This window comes from Lolium rigidum, chromosome 6 (genome assembly GCF_022539505.1).
Source record: "Lolium rigidum isolate FL_2022 chromosome 6, APGP_CSIRO_Lrig_0.1, whole genome shotgun sequence".
NCBI classification, from domain to species: Eukaryota; Viridiplantae; Streptophyta; class Magnoliopsida; order Poales; family Poaceae; genus Lolium; species Lolium rigidum.
In genome coordinates this window covers 303,489,257-303,510,616 of record NC_061513.1, presented here as the reverse complement: position 1 = coordinate 303,510,616, position 21,360 = coordinate 303,489,257, and the positions used below count along the sequence as shown (strand labels likewise).

Below are 21,360 nucleotides of genomic sequence, written 5' to 3'. Positions count from 1 at the left end.
GCAACCATCTCATCGTCGCTGTCCATGGCTAAACCAAAATCAATGGTTAAAATTGCGCCGAGGCAGACGACACAACAAACAGCGACCAATCGCGCCTACCTGGCAAGTCGTCGAGCACCTTCGTGCACGGAGGTGGGGCGGATTTGACGGCGCGTTGCGGGACGCGCCGGCGACGCGGCGGCGGCGGCACGGCCGGCGGGAGCCCGGCCGCGACAATGGTGCCGACTCGCGGCACGGATCGGACGCCCAAACGGCCGGGAAATCCGGCGGCGGCGGTGGAGTGGGAGGCGCGGGAAGGAAGGAAGTCGACGAGAAAGAGGCGCGAACCAACGGTTTATGCAAATAGTCGCCGACATGTGGGAGCCCGCCTCGCTTTTCGTTGTGTCCGGCGTCCCCGAGCGTCCCTGTGGGACGGGGACGGGCTCGGGGCGCCGGACACCGTATCAGGCCGCGTCGGACAAAAATGGGCTTTGGGGGACGCGGTACGGAACGCTTTTTTTGTCCGACGCGCCCCAAATCCCTTTGGGGGACGTTTTGGGGACGAAACTGAAGATGCTCTGGACACACCTCTTTTTGCAGCACGACATATGCGCGCCCTTCCACTGCCATCCATACGCCACCGGCCATCAGTCTCAAGCAGAGAAACTAAGATTTAGTAACCGAAACCCTAGCTACACCGCTAATCCCCGACGTAGCTAAACTCAGCCTCAGGGAGCTACAGGCAGATCCCTTCGGGCATCTACAACGGAAGACTCTTAGATAGACGCTTAATTGAAAAAAGAAAAATCCAGAGGTATCAAAAGAACCTACAACGCCCATGCTCTCCAACGCACGACGCTTGGGTCGGCCGTTTTCCGCACCGACAGGCCTACCAGAGCGGGCCACCGACCACTCCATCCTCGGCTGCTCAGCTCAGTCCCATCTCTCTCTGTCTATATCTCTCACCAAGCCGGAGGGGCAGCCGCTGGAGGAGACGAGGGGCGGCCGCCGGAGGAGAGGAGGACGGTCGGGCTGCGCAGCCTCTGGAGGAGAGGAGGAGGGTCGGCCGCCGGAGGAGAAGAGGATCCGAGGATGGCCAGTCTTTCACCGCAGAACCATGCTGCCGAGGAGGAGGTCCATCGCTGCCCTGCCAGAGAAGTCTCTCTGCGTCACGCCGGCAAGGTAATTCGTACATGTTCCTACTGGCCGTCTGGCCGGACGTACAAGTTCAGTATGCTAACTAATTTTGTGTTACGCATTGACAAATTAGTACGTAACAATGTTTGAAGTAACTATTAACTATACTAGATCTGAACTTTCCTGAAAGATGACAAACTGAACTGATTACTGGTAGTTATATGCACGTACAACTCTCTAGAATACTAACTGAAGTAGTAGATTTGAGTGCTAACTGAACTGAACTGAAACTAATTTCAGACTTTCATTTGGAAATTTCAGGATTTGAGTGCTCTGCTTTGCAGTAGAGGAGAACTCCGGCTATGGCGAGGCCGTCCGCGCCCGCGGTTAGGTTCTCCGATGATACGGCGAGGCTGCAAAAGATTCACGCAGTCAGGAACTCCGCCGTCGGGTCACAGATCAAAGCAGTAATCGAGCTGCTTTACAGGGTAACTAATCTGACATCTCGATGGGATTGGACGTTTTTTCTGGCTTTTCTTGCGCACAAACAAGATATTTCTTTCTTGGGGAAAAATGTGTCCGTGAACAAGTAATATTGACCTCGATGTGTTTTCTGAACTTGCAGACGGAGAAAAGCTCGTACGGCGAAGCGGATCAACGAGTCGACTTATGTCGACGTCGCAGACAACAACGCCGTCTTTGAGAATCTGAGGATCAACAACGTACATCTTCCTAGGCATGTGTATGTGCTGAACGCACGATGTAGCAACTCCAACTGAAAACCAGTGGGACTTCCAGAACTTTCCGAACATGGATAAATGAGTCTTCTCCCTCCACACAGAATGCTTCGACCAGTCCCGATGTAAGTTTCCTAACAGTAGCTTATTTTCTCAAGCATGTCCCTATTCTTATCAAAATCTACTTGCCCAACATGCTAAACTTTAGTTAGTCAAGGTGCCACTGTCACCAAACTCCGCCGATTGTTGTATAATAAATTGCTCATCACCTCTTCAGGACTCCATCCTTACTATATATCCAAACACGTTTGTAGTAATAATTCAGTACCCCTGCCGATTTCAAGTACTAATCTCCTCGGCCAACATGTCAACCTCTAGGATCACCACTAACAAGCACACTGGTTCCCACACACTCGAGATTGATAACTATTCCAGCTATAAGCACTTTCATAGTGGATTATGCGCCGCCACGGTCGACTCCACGGCCGCAGGACATAGTTGGACCATTCAATGCTACCCAAAAGGTGTCACCACATCCTTCAAAGAATACATAAGTATGTATCTCATACTCAAAGGGGTCTGTTGGTGAGAGCCGACGTCGATTACACCCTACTAGTGGCAAAGAAGGAGAGTGGCTCGTAGAACAAGCCCGTCGAGGTGAAGAAGGTCACAAACGAACCGCACAATAGGCTTGCGAAAAGCTTGTGGAGAGGAAGGACTTGGAGAAATCCAAGGATCCGGTGGGCGACTAGTTCAAGGTCATATGCGAGATCGTCACCTTTGCCCCTGAAGGTGACGATCTCGCACATCACCTTGAACCAGTCGCCCACGAGATACTTGGATTTCTCCAAGTGTTTTTTCACGAGCTTTTTGCAAGCCCACCGTGTTTCGTTTGTGACCATCTTCTCCTCGACAAACTTGTTCACCGACATAACCCTTTGATTATGAGTTACATACTTATGTATTCTTTGCAGGATGCGGCGACGTCTTTTGGGTAGTACTGAATGGTCCAACTGTGGCCTACAGCCGTGAAGTCATCCGTGGCGGTGGTTAATCCACTATGAAAGTGTTTATGGCTGGAATAGTTATCAAATGTCGAACCATGTGGGATCTAGTCTGCTTGTTAGTAGTGATCTTAGAGGTCAACATGTTGGCTGAGGAGATTAGCACTTAGAATCAGCAGATGTAGCTGAATTAGTCCTACATATGTGTTTCGATACATAGTGAGGGTGAAGTCCTTGAGAGGTGATGACGCAGTTTATTATATAGCAATCGATGGAGCCTAGCGACAGCGACACCTTGCCTATAACTGAAGTTTAGCCTGTTCGGCAAGTACCTTTTGATATGAGTAGGGACATGTTTGGGAAAATGGGCTAATGTTACGAAAGCTTACACCGCCACTGGTCGGGCCATTCCATGTGGAGGGAGGAGACTCATTTATCCCTGTTCGAGAAGTGGCTTTCCACTGGTGTCCGGTTGGGGTTGCTACATTGTACGTTCCGCACATGCACGAGCCAGGTCGTGTGGTTTTTTTTAGAGAAACAGGGCAACGCCCCAGCTCCAGATATATTGAAGCCACCACAGTCACAGTCAAACATACAAACGAGCATCAGCTCCATGTCCACACACTAACATACCTTACAGAACACCCAACACCACACCAAACTGAGTTTTTAACCATGAAAACCTCAGCTACACGAAACAGACAACCAGAGGCATCGCAACATCACAGGAACCATCAAGGCCGACCAAGGACTTGGAACCCTGCACCGTCTCCTACCAGGAACAACTCATTAGCTTCCAAGGTTCTCCTCAGATCCTCCGCAGTGATCAGCATCGGGCCAAGCCCCCTTGTGCAGTTCATGTCACAGACCTCCAGTGCCGTTCTCGCTCTCTTCTGTGGAGTTAACCAGGCTCCGGCCACAACAGCAGCGGCGGCAGCCGAGCTACTTGATACGTCTCCAACGTATCGATAATTTCTTATGTTCCATGCTACTTTATTGATGATACCTACATGTTTTATGCACATTATATATCATATTTATGCATTTTCTGGAACTAACCTATTAACAAGATGCCGAAGAACTAGTTGCTGTTTTCTGCTGTTTTTTGTTTCAGAAATCCTAGTAAGGAAATATTCTCGGAATTGGACGAAATCTTCGCCCAGGGTCCTATTTTTGCACGAAGCTTCCAGAAGACCGAAGAGCTAAGGAAGTGGGGCCACGAGGCGCCGACACCATAGGCCGGCGCGGCCCAGGCCCTGGCCGCGCCGACCTAGGGTGTGGGGCCCTCGTGTGGCCCCCCACGTTGCCCTTCCGCCTACTTAAAGCCTCCGTCGCGAAACCCCCAGTACCGAGAGCCACGATACGGAAAACCTTCCAGAGACGCCGCCGCCGCGAATCCCATCTCGGGGGATTCGAGGAGATCGCCTCCGGCACCCCGCCGGAGAGGGGATTCATCTCCCGGAGGACTCTTCATCGCCATGATCGCCTCCGGAGTGATGAGTGAGTAGTTCACCCCCGGACCATGGGTCCATAGCAGTAGCTAGATGGTCGTCTTCTCCTTGTTGTGCTTCATTGTTGGATCTTGTGAGCTGCCTAACATGATCAAGATCATCTATCCGTAATACTATATGTTGTGTTTGTCGGGATCCGATGGATAGAGAATACTATGTTATGGTGATTATCAATCTATTGTTTATGTGTTGTTTATGATCTTGCATGCTCTCCGTTATTAGTAGAGGCTCTGGTCAAGTTTGTACTCTTAACTCCAAGGGGGAGTATTTATGCTCGATAGTGGGTTCATGCATGCATTGACACCTGGGACAGTGACAGAAAGTTCTAAGGTTGTGTTGTGCTGTTGCCACTAGGGATAAAACATTGATTCTATGTCTAAGGATGTAGTTGTCGATTACATTACGCACCATACTTAATGCAATTGTCTCGTTGCTTAGCAACTTAATACCGAATGGGGTTCGGATGATAACCCGAAGGTGGACTTTTTAGGCATAGATGCAGCTTGGATGGCGGTCTATGTACTTTGTCGTAATGCCCAATTAAATCTCACTATATTTATCATATCATGTACATGCATTGTTATGCCTTTCTCTATTTGTCAATTGCCCGACCGTAATTTGTTCACCCAACATGCTTTTATCTTATGGGAGAGACACCTCTAGTGAACTGTGGACCCCGGTCCTATTCTTTACATAGCATACAATCTACCGCAATTGTGTTTTACCGTTTTCTTTGCAAACATCTTCCACTCGATACGTTTAATCCTTTGTTACAAAGCAAGCCGGTGAGATTGACAACCTCACCTGTTTCGTTGGGACAAAGTACTTTGGTTTTGTTGTGCGGATTCCACGTTGGCGCCGGAATCCCCGTTGTTGCGCCGCATCACATTTCGCCACCATCAACCTTCAACGTGCTTCTTGGCTCCTACTGGTTCGATTAAACCTTGGTTTCTTTCTCGAGGGAAAACTTGCTACCGTGCGCATCATACCTTCCTCTTGGGGTTCCCAACGAACGTGTGAGTTACACGCCATCAAGCTCTTTTTCCGGCGCCGTTGCTCGGGGAGATCAAGACACGCTGCAAGGGGAGTCTCCACTTCTCAATCTCTTTACTTTGTTTTTGTCTTGCTTTATTTTATTTACTACTTTGTTTGCTGCACCTAAACAAAACACAAAAAAAATTAGTTGCTAGTTTTACTTTATTTACTGTCTTGCTCTCTATATCAAAAACACAAAAAAAATTAGTTACTCGCATTTACCTTATCTAGTTTGTTTTATTTATTGCTACTAAAATGAGTAATCCTGAAGTTGAAGTTCGTTCTTTTAAGCAACAAGGTGGAGAAAGTTTTAAAGATGCTTGGTATAGAATTAGTAGTGCTCATCAAAGGTGCATTAAGAAACACTCCACCACTATCCTTCTTAGGAACTTTTATGTTGGTTTATCTAGTTGGAAGATATGTTCTTGATACTCTTTCGGGAGGCAATTTCCTAGGTACTCCCGCGTTAGAAGCTAGTTGCATCATTGAGAGTCTAGTTGGGATACCACCTGTTAATGAAGTTAAAATTGAAATCTCTCTTGAAGATGTTATGAAAAAATTGGAAACCATAGAGAAAAAAATTTCAAGTGTTGAAACTAAATTGGGAATGTTATTTGACAAAACTTATGAACTTGATAAATCCTTAGGAGGAATTGATGAAAGAATAAGTGTCCTAGGAACTTGTGTTGTCAATGATAATCAAACCAATAGGATTGATGAAGTTGAAAAAGCTATGGGAACCTTGGGTTCAACCTTTTCTTCTCTCAAGAATAATGAGAAAGCTTATGTGGGCAAAGAGCAAAAATTCATGTATGCCTCTAAAGTGCCTAAACAAAAGAATTACTATAGGCCTAAAATTGCTAAAACCCCTAGCACCACCATAGAAAATTTAGATAATGGAGCACTTAAAGTACCCTTTGCAACAAGTTGTGTTTGCATGAAAAATAATGTTGATGCTTCATCTCTCGATGTTACTTGATTTGCACTTTCTGCGCCTAGCTGAAAGGCGTTAAAGAAAAGCGCTTATGGGAGACAACCCATGTTTTTACTACAGAATTTTTTTTTGTTTTGTTGAGTCTTGGAAGTTGTTTACTACTGTAGCAACCTCTCCTTATCATGTTTTTGTGCCAAGTAAAGTTTCTATGTCAAAGTTGATGTTATATTTGGGATCGCTGCGCAGAAACAGCATTGCTGTCTGTCACGAATCTGGGCACAGTTCTCTGTAGAAAATTCGAAAAAATCTGCCAATTTACGAGCGTGATCCTCAGATATGTACGCAACTTTCATTAGTTTTGAGTTTTTCCATTTGAGCAAGTCTGGTGCCATCTTTAAATTCGTCTTTACGGACTGTTCTGTTTTTGACAGATTCTGCCTTTTATTTCGCATTGCCTCTTTTGCTATGTTGGATTTATTTCTTTGATCCATTAATGTCCAGTAGCTTTATGCAATGTCCAGAAGTGAAAAGAATGATTGTGCCACCTCTGAACATGTGAATTATTAATTGTGCACTAACCCTCTAATGAGTTTGCTTGAAGTTTGGTGTGAAGGAAGTTTTCAAGGGTCAAGAGAGGAGTATGATATATTATGATCAAGAGGAGTGAAAGCTCTAAGCTTGGGGATGCCCCCGTGGTTCACCCCTGCATATTTTAAGAAGACTCAAGCGTCTAAGCTTGGGGATGCCCAAGGCATCCCCTTCTTCATCGACAACATCATCAGGTTCCTCCCCTGGAACTATATTTTTATTCACTCACATCTTGTGTTCTTTACTTGGAGCATCGGTTTGTTTTTGTTTTTGTTTTGTTTGAATAAAATGGATCCTAGCATTCACTTTGTGGGAGAGAGACACGCTCCGCTGTTGCATATGGACAAATATGTCCTTAGGCTTTACTCATAATGTTCAAGGCGAAGTTTCTTCTTCGTTAAATTGTTATATGGTTGGAATTGGAAAATGCTACATGTAGTAATTCTAAAATGTCTTGGATAATGTGATACTTGGCAATTGTTGTGCTCATGTTTAAGCTCTTGCATCATATGCTTTGTACCCATTAATGAAGAAATACATAGAGCTTGCTAAAATCTGATTTGCATATTTGATCTCTCTAAGGTCTAGATAATTTCTAGTATTGAGTTTTGAACAACAAGGAAGATGGTGTAGAGTCTTATAATGTTTACAATATGTCTTTTATGTGAGTTTTGCTGCGCCGGTTCATCCTTGAGTTTGCTTCAAATAACCTTGCTAGCCTAAACCTTGTATCGAGGGGGAATACTTCTCATGCATCCAAAATCCTTGAGCCAACTACTATGCCATTTGTGTCCACCATACCTACCTACTACATGGTATTTCTCCGCCATTCCAAAGTAAATTGCTTGAGTGCTACCTTTAAAATTCCACCATTCACCTTTGCAATATATAGCTCATGGGACAAAATAGCCTTAAAAACTATCGTAGTATTGAATATGTACTTATGCACTTTATATTTTATTAAGTTGCTTGTTGTGCGATAACCATGCTTCTGGGAACGCCATCAACTATTGTTGAATATCATGTGAGTTGCTATGCATGTCCGTCTTGTCTGAAGGATCTATCACTTTAGTGGTTGGAGCATGCAAAATTGTTAGAGAAGAACATTGGGCCGCTAACTAAAGCCATAAATCATGGTGGAAGTTTCAGTTTGGACATATATCCTCAATCTCATATGAGAACAATAATCATTGCTACATGCTTATGCATTTAAGAGGAGTCCATTATCTCGTTGTCCATGTTGTCCCGTATGGATGTCTAAGTTGAGAATAATCAAAAGCGAGAAATCCAAAATGCGAGCATTCTCCTTAGACCTTTGTACAGAGCGGCATGGAGGTACCCCTTTGTGACACTTGGTTGAAACATGGCATGCAAAGATCCGGTAGTCCAAGCTAAGTAGGACGAGGTGCGGACACAATTAGTATACTATGCATGAGGCTTGCAACTTGTAAGATATAATTTACATAACTCATATGTTTTATTACTACCGTTGACAAAATTGTTTCATGTTTTCAAAATAAAAGCTCTAGCACAAATACAGCAATCGATGCTTTCCTCTTTGAAGGACCTTTCTTTTACTTTTATTGTTGAGTCAGTTTGCCTATCTCCCTCCACCCTAAGAAGCAAACACTTGTGTGAACTGTGCATTGATTCCTACATACTTGCATATTGCACTTGTTATATTACTTTATGTTGACAATATCCATGAGATATACATGTTATGAGTTGAAAGCAACCGCTGAAACTTAATCTTCCTTTGTGTTGCTTCAACACCTTTACTTTGATTTATTGCTTTATGAGTTAACTCTTATGCAAGACTTATTGATGCTTGTCTTGAAGTACTATTCATGAAAAGTCTTTGCTATATGATTCACTTATTTACTCATGTCATTACCTTTGTTTTGATCGCTGCATTCATTACATATGTTTACAAATAGTATGATCAAGATTATGATGGCATGTCACTTCAGAAATTATCTTTGTTATCGTTTTACCTCGCTCGGGACGAGCGTGAACTAAGCTTGGGGATGCCGATACGTCTCCAACGTATCGATAATTTCTTATGTTCCATGCTACTTTATTGATGATACCTACAAGTTTTATGCACATTATATGTCATATTTATGCATTTTCCGGAACTAACCTATTAACAAGATGCCGAAGAGCCGATTGTCGTTTTCTCGCTGTTTTTGGTTTCAGAAATCCTAGTAAGGAAATATTCTCGGAATTGGATGAAATCTTCGCCCAGGGTCCTATTTTTGCACGAAGCTTCCAGAAGACCGAAGAGCTAAGGAAGTGGGGCCACGAGGCGCCGACACCATAGGCCGGCGCGGCCCAGGCCCTGGCCGCGCCGACCTAGGGTGTGGGGCCCTCGTGTGGCCCCCCACGTTGCCCTTCCGCCTACTTAAAGCCTCCGTCGCGAAACCCCCAGGTTCGAGAGCCACGATACGGAAAACCTTACTGAGACGCCGCCGCCGCCAATCCCATCTCGGGGGATTCAGGAGATCGCCTCCGGCACCCTCGCCGGAGAGGGGATTCATCTCCCGGAGGACTCTTCATCGCCATGATCGCCTCCGGAGTGATGAGTGAGTAGTTCACCCCCGGACCATGGGTCCATAGCAGTAGCTAGATGGTCGTCTTCTCCTTGTTGTGCTTCATTGTTGGATCTTGTGAGCTGCCTAACATGATCAAGATCATCTATCCGTAATACTATATGTTGTGTTTGTCGGGATCCGATGGATAGAGAATACTATGTTATGGTGATTATCAATCTATTGTTTATGTGTTGTTTATGATCTTGCATGCTCTCCGTTATTAGTAGAGGCTCTGGCCAAGTTTGTACTCTTAACTCCAAGAGGGAGTATTTATGCTCGATAGTGGGTTCATGCCCGCATTGACACCCGGGACAAGTGATGTAAAGTTCTAAGGTTGTGTTGTGCTCGTTGCCACTAGGGATAAAACATTGATTCTATGTCTAAGGATGTAGTTGTCGATTACATTACACACCATACTTAATGCAATTGTCTCGTTGCTTAGCAACTTAATACCGAATGGGGTTCGGATGATAACCCGAAGGTGGACTTTTTAGGCATAGATGCAGTTGGATGGCGGTCTATGTACTTTGTCGTAATGCCCAATTAAATCTCACTATATTTATCATATCATGTACATGCATTGTTATGCCTTTCTCTATTTGTCAATTGCCCGACCGTAATTTGTTCACCCAACATGCTTTTATCTTATGGGAGAGACACCTCTAGTGAACTCGTGGACCCCGGTCCTATTCTTTACATAGCATACAATCTACCGCAATTGTGTTTTACTGTTTTCTTTGCAAACATCTTCCACTCGATACGTTTAATCCTTTGTTACAGCAAGCCGGTGAGATTGACAACCTCACCGTTTCGTTGGGACAAAGTACTTTGGTTTTGTTGTGCAGATTCCACGTTGGCGCCGGAATCCCGTTGTTGCACCGCATCACATTTCGCCACCATCAACCTTCAACGTGCTTCTTGGCTCCTACTGGTTCGATTAAACCTTGGTTTCTTTCTGAGGGAAAACTTGCTACTGTGCGCATCATACCTTCCTCTTGGGGTTCCCAACGAACGTGTGAGTTACACGCCATCACTACTCCCCCCATCTTGCTCAACATCGCCGCCAGCACTCCTCTTCCTTCCTCCTTCAACAGAATCTTCCATTGAGCAACATTGTAGAGTAAGTGGCGCCACAATCCCTGCATGCCAAGCCATGGGGAACGATTGAAAACAATGTCATTTCTGGTAATCCAGATAGCTCTCAACACAGCAGCAAAGATCATATTAACATAATTGTTCTTCTTTTTGTCCTCCCAGAGAGACGAGATGACATGCATATTTGAAATTACCAGCTCTAAACCCAAACCAGAACAAACTTCCCTCCAGAGTTCTGATGCCACAACACAATCAAAGAAAAGGTGTTGGCAAGACTCCATTTCATTACCGAACACACAAGTTAAATCATCAACATTTTGCCTCTTAACCAGATTATCTCTAGTGAGCAATTTGTTATGGAACAACAACCAAAGGAAAAAATGGATTTTTGGAGGAATTTTGATCTTCCAAACACAATGAATATTAACAGGCTTAATGCCACCAAAATTAATCACAGCATACATAGATTTGACACTGTAAATACCATTTGCTTCCCAACTCCAAATCAAACTATCTTTAGTACCATCAAAAGAAATAGTTTGAGCAATTTGTTGAATCTCAAACCATTGCAACATCAAATTATGGTCAAAACATCTCCTAAAAGTTACTTTCAGAGAAGACCCATCCCAAAGGTCAGCAATAGACCTATTCTGCTCATTGACTAGGAAGTAAAGTTCCCAGTACTGGATGGCCAAAGAACAAGAGCCAAACCAGTGATCTTCCCAAAACTTTATACTTCTACCATTCCTAACCTTCCATTGATACCCCATTTTAGCAGCTCTGGCAGCCCACATAACCCCTTTCCAAAAGGGAGAGGCACTATTCAAAGTGCACGAGAAAAGGTTAGGGTTGTCCAAGTTGTACTTATTACCAACTATTTGTTTCCACAATTTATCCTCATTTAAATGATATCTTTTAACCCAAGAGGCTAAAAGGCACAAATTCATCTCTGCCAAGTCAGGAATACCCAAGCCACCAAACTCCTTTTTCCTAGTCACCAAGCCCCAATTGGCTAGATGATACTTATGGTGGCCCTCATAGTTATCCCATAGGCAATGAGCCATCTGGGAGTTAATCAAAGTAATAGCCCATTTTGGGAATTTAATGACACTAAGGAGGTAGAGAGGAATGCTAGCCAGCACACTTTTAACCAGCTCAAGCTTGGCAGCATGGCTAAGAAGTTTTCCTCTCCACCCCCCAGCTCTATTGAGAATCTTATCCACAACAGGTTGGATATCTTCCTTTCTGAGTTTGCTATGATGAAGAGGAACTCCAAGATAATTCATTGGAAAATTCCCTAGCTTACAACTCAGGGACTGGGCAATAAGTTGAGCATCATCATCATCCACATTCATAGGTACAAGATCACATTTATGAAAGTTAATTCTCATGCCAAACATATGTTCAAAACAAGCTAGAATCCATTTCAAATTTATGGCAGTTTGTAACTTATTTTCTAGGAAGAGGAGAGTATCATCAGCATATTGCATGCTAATTATCCCACCTCCTCCCAAATTTTGCATGAGCCCAGCAATCTGGCTATCACCAGCAGCTTTACACAGCACTTTAGTGAACACATCAGCCATAAAATTAAAAAGAATAGGAGAAATAGGATCTCCTTGTCTCACACCTCTACTAGTTAGGAAGAATTGACTATTACAGTCATTAATCCTGACCCCAACAGAACCTTTATATAGTAAGCCCTCAATAATAGACATCCATCTAGGGCTAAAGCCCCTCATCCTCATAACCTTTAGAAGAAAATCTCTATCAACCCTATCATAGGCTTTTTCATAGTCTAATTTGAAAACTAAGCCAGAGAGCCCCCTATGCACTACATCATGAATGACCTCATGTGCAGAAACCACACTTTCCAGAATATACCTACCTTTGATGAAAGCTGTTTGATTAGGAGAAATAAGATCCTCACTAACCACACATAGTCTATTAGTAGCACACTTAGAGAAAATCTTAAAGCTGCAATTAGTCAAGGCAATAGGTCTGAATTTCTGTATAGTTACATCATCAGCCTCTTTTGGAATTAAAGTTAAAAGGGAAAAATTTAATCTGTACAGATCCAAATTCCCCTCATTCCAATCCTTAATCATAGCCATGAAATCAGCTCTAATGAGCTCCCAGAAGTGTTGATAAAAAAGAAAAGAGAAACCATCAGGTCCAGGAGCACCTTCAGCATAAGAGCCAAAGATGGCATCCTTAACCTCTTTTTCAGAAAAATCAGCATTAAGCATAGCATTATGTTCTTGGGACACCATATCCTCAGGGTCCCAAAACCCATCTAACAAATCAACATCCAGGCAAGCTTCTTTACAGAACAGGGTCTTATAATAAGTAACAGCAATATCTAACATACCTTTATTATCCTCAACCATCCCAGCTTCACCCTTCAACTTACCAATCTGCTTCTTCCTTCTCCTCTGGTTTGCTACAGCATGAAAGTAAGCAGTATTACGATCACCCTCTAAAATGTATCTTTCTCTAGATCTCTGTCTAGCTTTTATCTCTTCATTACCCCAAATATTAGTCAATTCAAGAGAGATATATTTCATCCTTTTTTTGGAAACAGGTGATAATTTTTGGGTTTCAGAATGGATATCAAGTAAATCATATTCAGCAACCAAACTTTGCTTGATTTTTCTTTGTGCAGACTCAATATTAGCTGACCACCCTTTCAAACCCTTCCTAGTCTTCCTCATTTTAAACTGCCATCTATCAAGAGAATTCTTGAGATGACAAGGACTCTGCCAAAACTTGGCCACAACCTGATCAAAACCATCAATGTTGAGCCACCATTTTTCAAATCTAAACTGTTTATTGTTGGGGTTTTTTAAAGCACCAGTGTCCACAATCAAGGGGGTATGATCACTACCAACCCTGGGTTTAGAAGTAAGACTACTAGCAGGAAACAAGGCATCCCAACAAGTAGAGACAAACACTCTATCCAATAAAGCCATAACCAAATTGTCCTGATTATTGGCCCAAGAGTATTGTCGACTAGGGTTTTTCAGCTCCATAAGACTGAACTTATTAATCCAATCATTGAACAGATTAGCCCAATGTTGGTTAATGTTGCCAGTATTCTTGTCACCCTTTTCTCTAATGAGATTGAAGTCACCACCAATTAAAGTGGGGCCACTCCAGCTAGCAAAGACATTGTGCAGTTCATTAATAAAATCTAATTTGTGCTCCTCATAGGCAGAGCCATACACAGCAATGACTCTCCACATCACATTATCTTTTTTTGCCTTAATTTGAACAGAGACACAGTATGTTAAAATATCCCATCTAATTATATCAAACATGTCATGGCTAATGCCAACAAGGATCCCACCAGCTGTCTTAACAGGTCGTGTGGTTGGTTGGAGGGTGTCAGAGTGTGATATCGTTTTAAGCCATCGACGCACTCGAAAAGTTGGTTCTATATGACTACAAGAGAACAATCTGACTCTTTTCTTGGGCAAAAATGTGTCTGTGAACAACTGCTATTAACCTCGATGTGTTTTCTGAACTTGCAGAAAAGAAAAGCTCTTACAGCAAAGCAGATCAACGAGGCGACTTATTTGACAGCACCGTCTCAAGAGCCTGAGGAGCAATCCCAAGGTGCACTCTGACGGGAGGTGCCTTTTCTCTTACAAGGTACAGTTGGTTGGTATACATGTGCTTGTTGCTTGCTAGTGCTAGCCATGCCGATCGAGCGATGAACAAACACATTGTGCAGCCCACACACGGCGTGACGGGGAAAGATGAGCTTCTTGCCCTGATTAGACGGTTCTGCGATGGCATTACGGTCAAGGAGGTCAAGGATGCGTATCCATCTGAACTGGACGATCTGCAGATGGCCAAATTATCCATGGTTCAAGCTGTCTGAAGGTTAAGTTATTAGTTCTAAATCTCTACAGTTAACTTTCCATGTGTTTTCTTCTTTCAGGCTCTGAAATCCTCGGGTGACATCTACTAGCTATCAGGCGATCAAGACATCGTGTTCCCGAACGATCCGAGGTTGAGGTTGGAGCTGGACACCGAGCTGAAGGAAGCTGTTCTATGAGATCAAGCTGCCAAAGGACATGCTGGACATCAAGAAGGATCTCCGGAAGAATGGCGAGAAACCAGTGACCGACACTGCCAAGTGGAGGGCAGCAGCGCAGATCTTCGGCAAGCCTTCGAAACCCAAGAACTCGAGGAAGAAGCAGTGCAGGGCCACGAGCAGGACCAGGATCATCAACTTACATCTTCCTGGCCTCGTCGAACTGCCCATGGATACAATAGATTTTATCTGACTGATGAAATTGATGCACGTTAAAATTAGGATTTAGTACTGGACATTATACTATGTCTTTTTTTTTGAAACTAGGCAAAAGCTTTGCCTTTCATTGATATAGGAGAAAAGAGTTGGCCCGTTTATGAGGAAAACTGGCCGAAAAACCGATACAACACCACACCACACGCCAGCCCCGAGGCTGCGCTCCACACGGGTCGACGACCAGCCAGGTCGACACCACACCTCAACGCAACAGGCGGAGGCGAAAAACCGGAGCTACCGCTCCAACTACCACGCCGACCCCGAGGCCGCGCCCCGCCTGGCCGAAGACGAACCCGCCTCCGCCGAAACCGCCAAAACACTCCACAAGTCCCTTTGTCCGGTGGACATCCAAAGCGAGGCCTCAAGAGGCAAAGCGACGCAAGAGCGCCACCCACGCCCAATCCCGTGAGGGATCTAGGGTTTCCCCCGGAGAGCCCGAACGGAGAACAAGGAACACCCGCTTCGACGACGCCTTCAAGAAGTAAGCGGCGCCCACAGGCGTCGCCGTCGTCGGTCCTGGCCGGCCGCCAAGACAGAGCTTTCGCCCAGCGAAGAGTTCCAAGACCTCGCGCTCGCCAACAAGGACCGGCACAAACCACCACCTCCAGCCGAAGAGCAACCGCCAAGCCAACTTGTAGCCGCCGACGCGCAGAAGGCAGCCCAGCCCGAAGCCAATGGAGTACCGCCGAAGAACACCGTGGGCGCCGCCGGAACGCCACATAGAGGGGACGCCGACCAACTCCGACACGAGGCTCGAGGACAAACTCCGAAGACCTCCGGCAGGCTCCACCGCCCACGCGGCCACCGCAGCCATCGCACATGCCCACCAACACGCCGCCGCAGCACGGGGCCGCCGCCCCCTCCTCCGCAGCCGCCAGGAGCACCTCGCCGCGGCCGCCGCCGCAGCCCGGGGGCACCGCCCCGGCACACCACCACGCAGCTGCAGCACCTCGACGGCCAGGGGGGCTCGCGCCGGCCAGCCGCCGCGCCGCCACGGCCAGCCGCGCCCCCAGCCGGCCCGCCCGGCCCAGATCTGGCCCGGCCGCCACGACCGCCGGGGCTCCACGCGCTGCCAGCGACCAGAGGATCCGCCGCTCCCGCCAGCAGCCAAGCCCGCCGCACGCCGCCGAGACCACCGCACGCCGCCGCGCCCGCCGCCCTGGCCGCGCCCGCCGCCCTGGCCGCGCCCGAGCGAGCTCCTCCTCGCCAGGGACGCGGGAGGGGAAGAAAAACGCCCCGCCGCCACCTTCCTCGGGGAGAGCGCGGCTTTGCCGGCCCCCCTCCGGCGGCGGCGAGGAAGGAAGGGAGGAGGTGGGGGGGCTAAGCCGGCGGCGGCTAGGTTTGCCCCCCGGCCGCCAGAGGAGGGCGACGCGGGGGGAACTGTTCCACGTTGGTGAGGTTTATTATACTATGTCGTCAAAGCACTTGTGAGTTCCTCTATGAATTACGATCACAGAGTGGAATCGAACTCAGCGGAATGAGATTCGAATCATAGAAATGAATGAAAATGCCGTGCTGTTCCTGGTCTATCCTAGCAGAAGCCGTTTTGTTCCTACACACATGTCTTTTCCTTTTGTAGGCTCAGGTCATGGTCTTAGTACCAGTACCGTTCAGCAAAGTTTTGGTAGACATCACAATTAGGATGACTACAACCTTACCCAAATTCCTGATCGATAATGTGAAGCTGCAACAAAATACTTTGCAACCAACAGATAACATTGCAAGTTTGCCACCAAAATCCACCTCATTCCATAGCAATCATGTACTCCGTACTACTGTCGTAGTTCAAATTGATTCCAACCAATATACTACCTTGGCCACTTCCAGAGTTCCAGGTAGCTCCACCCTTGCCTTCTTGGCCCTCCAAACGCAATCCTCCTCCGTTGGGGACGCAGAACCTGTCTTGTTTCGCATGGAGACGTCCGGACGGACCAACTTGTATCCCCTCCATAATCTGCAAAGTCATAATCGATGTAGAAATTCTGCAAATGGATATTTCTTCAGAAAAACTCTTAGAATGTGGTGATGAAGAGTAATGACAAACTTGTGCAGAATTCGGTTAAGGAGACCCACAGGACCACTTCTGGAAAAATTACTTTTTCTGCAAAGGTAACGGCGCTGCAAAGTGTTACACGAATGCACCGCAGGGATTTTATCTATGATACACAAATCAATGCCATAAGAACTGTTTTCGTTACATTGCATCCATTAGGCGAGCTTCTGAATTGTACAAGGATAACAAAAAAAGTCAGGACAGTGAGAGTTTGTTGCATCTTACATTTTTGATAAAGGGAATATATTAATATCAAAACGATACCAATTACATCCAGCCTCTGCAACAACGCACCACCCTAATGGCACTACGGATGCACACATCCAAAAAAGGAAAAAGAAACTAAGAAACAAAAGTCCCGCTACAGCATCTCGGGCCTAACAACAGCAATACATCCACCGCCAAGACAACACCTGAAATACAGACTCTCCAAAAACGACGCCTCCAAGAAGGGAACAGTGCTCTAACACCGTCGTCGCCCGATCAAAGATCTTAGGTTTTCACCCCGAAGATAGTCCCCGCTCTCAAAACAATGCCTCCAACAAGGTCATTGCCAGACACAACCAGTTAAGGCCAGACCTTGGGTTTTCACCCTGAAAGGTAGGACTCTGAACTTCACCTGTGTTGTCGCCCCCACTTTCATACCGCTGCTGTGAAGCTCGGAACACCAAGCAAGCCTTTCAACAGCGCGGAGACTTGAACTTCCCTTAGCTAGTCCTCCCCTCCGGCCTACATGAAATTCTCTTCTTTCGACTTTCATCGTGGATCCATAGTTACTTGATGTCAACAGAAAAAGAGCTTCGCGCCGCTCCCTCCAGAACCAATCGGTCGGAATAAAAGCATGGGTGCGCACGACCGAATATCACCGATCCAGCAAACTCCAGGCAAAAAACACTGTTTCATTCGTCGGCGGAGCCTTCCCAAACTCAACACACCGGCCAGATCATGAGTCCAGGCCTCCGGTAGGTCTTCCTCTTCACGCAAGAGAGGCCCTAGGACCGCCGCCTTTATACAGGTCGGACCCCCACGTCGGCGACCATCCCGGGCTAGCCAGTCCAACCCTCCACCGGCGACACCGTCGCCGGCTTCCATGCTTCTCCATCATGCCACCGGAACGCGGTGATAGATCGATAGATCCACCACCACCAACCGCAGGCCCACCCTCTCCGGCGAAGAAGAGGGTCACCTCCACCGTCGTACCCAAGGCTGCTGCCCCGGGCGACCTCGTGATGCGGAAGAAGCCCGAGATCGCCTCCACTCACCGGCAAGAGGCGGGGGGGAGGGGGGAGGGGATGGCGCATGCCATGGGCCTGGCCGCCGCCCACCACCAGCCCCTGCCGGTGTGCTGCGGGGAAGAGCCTACGGGAGGGGGGTCCGCAGCGCAGCCGCCACCGCCCATCACCCGCGCCGGCCGATCCGCCGAAAGCGTCGAGGAGGAGATCCCGTCCGCCGTCACCCACGTCGACGAGGAAGGGCCCCCGCCGCCACCACACCCTGTGGGTCTTTGCCCCGGCGGCGCTATCGGCGGCGGCGGCGGTTAGGGTTGGGGTGGGGGTCGGGGATAAAGTTTTGTATCTGTTCGCGACTCGCTATATGTTGCATCTTACATACATCTCGATCGGGGCATGTTATGTTAATTTTGGAGGGTTAAATTGCTAAATTAAAAACTGTTATAGTCTTGCTATAGAGTATGCTATCAGGAGTAAGTGTATGGCTTGTATATCAGCAGAGGTGTCTGATTCCACATGCTTGATAATGACCAAGCTTGTCGTGTTAGGATCACTAAGTTCTGCTGAAATGGAATGATTGTTGTTATTCTGATTGGTAGCAACTGAAGAAGACTCACTCGCTCACCACTTCTTGGAAAAATGATGTCTTCTGCGATAGAATCAGGCGGTGCAATTTTGGGAGTGTCACAAGAATACACAGTAGAATTTTATATGATGCACAAAATACAAAAGCAATGTACAAACTAAAAGTTTTTATTCATATCTTTGTCATGTATTTTACATCCATTAATTGAGCTTCTGAATTTAGAGATATGTAATAAGAAAATAAAGCATATACAAAGTCACAAGAATTGCTGAATTGATAGCATGTTACGTATATTTGATCACGACATCTCATGTTAATTAAAGGATGAAAATGCTTGTGCAAAATCTGTTATAACCTGGCTACAGATAAAAGTTATAAGCAGCGAGTATCTAGTCCGTACCTGTTGATCGAGGTGATGTGCCTAATTCTACATGTTCAACAACGGCAGAGCTTGTTGTATTGGGACTCGTTCTGGCAGTGCCAAGCTCTGCTGAAATGGGGTACATGTTGTTTTGATCGGTGTCCATGGTAACAAGCTTATAGGCCAGAGCATCAATATTTGTTTCAGAATCAGCAAAATTTCCATCTTCGACAATGTTATCCAGCATGTTAGCATAGATTGACTCTTCTGGACGACGTACCTATTTGAGTCAAAACATGCATCAAGTTCATTCTAGAAACATAATATGCAACTTGAGGAAAATAAGGATACCTCTGAAATATGCCGCTCAAATGTAATTTAATAGAAGTAATAATTTTGACAAGTCATTTGTTTTACAAACAAATGCTACATCAGCAAGATGGAGAAGTCACTGCATTGTCCAATTGATGAGTGCGGATGAACACTGGTGTTCACATGGGTAGGTGAGCACGCGCTTGCTATGCGACACGTGTCTAACACCGTTTATTCTGCCGTTAGCCTGTAAATCTGTGACGAGGTGGGAATGGGAGCGTATGGCCTTAATTAAGCGATTCACTTCTTATCCCCTTTCCTCTTCCACCAGATGAAACGGTCCAACGCGAGAACCTGGCCGCTATACACCCCGCCGCGTTCATCCCAGACTAGAGTCCATCGGGAGGAGCTCAGCGTCCGTCCCCTGCAGAGCCATCCGCGCTGCTAGTGCTCGTGCGACAGGTCCTCCTCCACAGCGCCCACACCACCCGCCACATTTGGGGCTCGATGTGGAGGAGCCGGCTCGGGCGGGCTCAAATCGAGTCAACGGGGGACCGGTGGGCGGCCATGGCAGCCCAAATCGCCATCGTCCTCTTGGGCGAGCAAGGAGGCCGGGGCGAGGGAAGCAGGGGAAAACTTTCAGAGACGAATTTCAGAGACGAATTAGGGCGCTCTGGCGATTAGGGCGCTGTTGGCGTCAGAAACCCACCGGCGGGCAGCGACTGGCCAACACGGTAGAGCCGGGAATGACTAGGGCTGCGGCTGGCCCCAGTCCCTCAGAGCGACGGCCCGCAAAGCCTCCTGGCCGCGCGCCGATGCTGGGTCGCAAGGGCGTGCCACCTGACCTATACCTGGTCGGGAAGGTGTGGATGATGCCTCGCTTAATTTCCTGCAGGGCACACACGTACACGTTAAATACGAGCCTCGATCGGCTCTCAGGTTGTCCCGTAAATCGGCTCAGGGAGCCGATTCACCCATGATTCGTCCAAGGTGGCCGAATATATGGTGGTCCTGCTTGATCAACATAAAGCGTATGAGATCCACGACGATCTAGGGTTTTCACCGCATAATCGGATCATCCTACTCACGATTGGGCCTCGCACTCACGCACGGTAAACGTAAGCCAGCCCTAGACAAGGCCTAAAAACCAACACTAGGTTGATCCTCGGAACGTCCCGTCTAGGGGCAGCAAACTACACCCTGCATGCCGCTGGATCCTCCAACCCTTTGTAAGGCCTAACTATTGCAGATATTAAACTAATCCTTGATGAATCAAGGATCGACCATAACGGATCAGATCTACTAAACAAAGATCAAGCGGGGTGCCGCCCCTGCACCCATGACGAGGCACAAGGACGGCTAGACGCGCAAGGGTTGCACTACGCGAGCATATGATGCTAAGAACGATGCTAACCCTAACGCGTCTATGATAACTACGTTGCTCGCCATCAAAAACGCTTCAGTACGAGCAACGCATGAACAACTAGGCAGGCTTGTGCTGCCTAGATCGCGAGATGCGATCTAGGCAGCATGATGCTTACCGGAGGAACCCTCGAGACGAAGGAGTTGGCGATGCGCCGAGATTGGTTTGTGTTGAACGTTGGTTGTTGTTTATTCCATAAACCCTAGGTACATATTTATAGTCCAGGGGACTTTCTCATGTGGGCGTGCACTAAACCGTGCACGAGATAAACTCTAATTTCTAAACTAAGATGCGATCTAATATGTTACAGATACACGGGCGGTTCAGCCCAACTTGGTAAAAAAGGCCGATTCACGCATCCCTTCTAAATGTATATCTCCACGTCCATCTCGATCGCGGCCCACCTCTGACTTGGCCAAATTCTGGTGATAACACATGCCCCCCTGGTTTTGATAATGATAATT

At 46.8% G+C, this 21,360-nt stretch overlaps 1 pseudogene; it reads left to right on the top strand.

Annotated features, from left to right (window-relative positions):
* The first annotated feature begins 1,478 nt into the window (after positions 1–1,478).
* LOC124664504 lies at positions 1,479–14,909 on the top strand (annotated as a pseudogene).
* Positions 14,910–21,360: the final 6,451 nt, after the last annotated feature.